The sequence below is a fragment of the Lathyrus oleraceus genome, chromosome 4 (assembly GCF_024323335.1).
Source record: "Lathyrus oleraceus cultivar Zhongwan6 chromosome 4, CAAS_Psat_ZW6_1.0, whole genome shotgun sequence".
In the NCBI taxonomy this organism is placed as follows: domain Eukaryota; kingdom Viridiplantae; phylum Streptophyta; class Magnoliopsida; order Fabales; family Fabaceae; genus Lathyrus; species Lathyrus oleraceus.
The window spans coordinates 38,500,162-38,501,851 of record NC_066582.1 but is presented as its reverse complement, the minus strand read 5'-3'; positions in this window follow the sequence as shown (position 1 = coordinate 38,501,851).

Here is a 1,690-nt window from a genome sequence, read left to right as displayed (position 1 = left end):
TCGGTTGAGTGATAGTGAATTGGCGAGTATGTGAAAATTTGGAGTGTATAAGCTAGTTGTGATGAAATTTTCGGAGGAATTTATTAGTAGCTGCTGAACTCATGGGCATGATGAGACTTGCATGAATTGATGAGGAAGTCGTGACTTGTGATATATGTATATGTGCAGGGGATTGCATATGGTCATGTAAGCAAATGGTGTAATTTCACTATGTCGCTACACGAAAAATACAGAGTCTCCATTGATTTTTATTTATTCCAAAGGAAAGGGAAAATATCGAGAAATCCTCAAAAGGATGGTCATCACAACCACAAACAGGTTCGAAAGTCGGTTATGCAAAGGGAAGGTATTAGCACCAATCACATCTATGGTACTACATGGGAACCATCTATGATGTCTACGCTTGAATGGGTGTCATTATCTTAATGCTTACTTGCTAAAGGTTTACGGAGTGAAAATGAATTTTTAATTACTATGCTCGTCAAGGATTTGGGTCCTCGTGCCTACGTATGCTCACTTGTTGAAGTGAGAAATCAGTGCCCCGTAGTTCGTGGTACAAAATGTTTGTTTGTTTTGTTGATTTTATACCTTGAAAAGGGTTTTCGAAGTGATGCCCTAAGGCTCAAACAAAAAGTTTGATGAGTTGACATTGATTTTAGGTTTTGAGAAGAGATTGTTCTTGATTTCAGTTTGCACTAAAGACTATGGGTAAAGGTGAATATCTCGAACTACCAAGCGAAATGTCTTGTGTTCAAAATACTAAGAATAAGTGTAGGAAAGCTCCATTCTCATCCCTTCTTTACCACTTAAGGCCCGTGACTTACAATCCTAATCGTATTTTATTAAGTTTCGACTTTGATTTGAGAAAATACCGCTTGACGTTGGATCAATGGTTTGTTTATTGTTTATGAAATAGTAACGATCCTACCTCATAAGGTTGGCTAACAAGCAACAACAAGACAAAGGAAAACGAGTAAAAAGTACACCAAAATGGGGAGAGGGATACATGAAAAATACAAGGGATTTATGCGAGAAATAAATGGTCTTGTTGTAAGGTAGCCCAAGAGAAAGCCTTGTGTGTGCACTGTTACCTAAGCTAACAATTGGATAATGGAATTACAAAACATGTCTCCTTAAGGTAGTGGCATGAATGAAAACCATTCTTGCAATAAAAGATTACAAGTCCTCGGAAACTCGAAGTTGCATAGGTCAATCACAAAAGTCCAAGTCCAAATGCAAGGGTACTAACAAGTCCTCTAAGTCTCCAAGCTTAGGTCCATATTGTACATAATACTCCATGTCTAATGATAAGGTCAAACATTAAGTCCATAGTCCAATAATCCTCCAATTATATCTTTTTAGTCTTTTCCATTTTTATCATGTTTTTGTTCATTTTAGATTGAATATCAAAATAAAGCAATAATGGTGAAGAATGAGGATGATGAATGAGAATTATGATACACAAAGTAAAGAAATAAATTGCACAAATTTAAATGTTAGAAGTTAGGTGCGTAATACAAATGTTAGGAGTTAGATGTTAGGAGTCAATTTAAAAAGGAACCGATTACTTGAGATTATTTATCCACAAATCAAATGACTCAAAATATGGTGTATCAAGGGACAACCTATCAATGATTCAAAGTATCAAAAATGATTCAATGATCATTTATCAACAAGTTTAAATCAAAGA